Below are 875 nucleotides of genomic sequence, written 5' to 3' on the forward strand. Positions count from 1 at the left end.
TCTTTGCCTTGTTCCTGTCCTTAGTGAGAAAGCAGTCTTTCACCAATAAGTGTAGTGTTAGCTATGTTTTTTTTTTTTTGTATAATAGCATACGTCAAGTATACTTTAATTAAAAAAAGAACTACAAAAAGGAAAAAAAAATGGTTTTTTAAAATATAAATTTATTTATTATAATTGGAGACTAATTACAATATTGTATTGGTTTTGCCATACATTGACATGAACCCGCCATGGGTGTACATGTGTTCCTGATCCTGAAAAAATATGGAATGCTTCACAAATTTGCATGTCATCTTTGCGCAGGGGCCATGTTAATCTTCTCTGTATCGTTCCAATTTTAGTATATGTGCTGCCGAAGCGACCACTATAAGTGTTTTTTGTAGATTTTCTTTATCAAGTTGAAGACGTTACCTTCTATACCTAGGTTTCTGAAATTTTCTGAGAAATGGGTGTTGACTTTTGTCAGTTACTTTTTCTGCATCAATTGATATGGTTATGTGACTTCTTGTGTTTATTTTGCTAATGTGATGTTTGAATATCAAATTAGATTTGCATCTAGAGAATAAACCTCACTTAATCATGGTGTATGATTCTTTTGTTTTTAAAAATTATTATGACAAAATACACATAGCATACAATTTACCATTGTAGCCATCTAAAAGTGTATGACTAATTGTTGCTAAGAACATTCCTAATGTTGTGCAGCCATCACCACTGTCTAATTCCAGAACATTTCATCACCTCAAAAGGAAACCTCATTCTCATTAAGCAATCACTTCCATTCCCATTTCCTCCAGTCCCTGGCAAGGACTAATCTGTTTTTTGTTTCTATGGATTTGCCAACTCTGCATTTTTCATATAAATGGAATTATACA

At 32.5% G+C, this 875-nt stretch overlaps 1 non-coding gene across 1 annotated transcript; it reads right to left on the minus strand.

The window, feature by feature from the left end:
• Window positions 1-258: 258 nt before the first annotated feature.
• Window positions 259-365, minus strand: LOC129535383 (U6 spliceosomal RNA). Its single transcript, XR_008681645.1, has one exon. It is a non-coding gene; the product is annotated as a U6 spliceosomal RNA (small nuclear RNA).
• Window positions 366-875: the final 510 nt, after the last annotated feature.

This window comes from Moschus berezovskii, chromosome Y (assembly GCF_049115385.1).
Source record: "Moschus berezovskii isolate FMDL1 chromosome Y, NW_MosBer_1.0, whole genome shotgun sequence".
Classification (NCBI taxonomy): Eukaryota; Metazoa; Chordata; class Mammalia; order Artiodactyla; family Moschidae; genus Moschus; species Moschus berezovskii.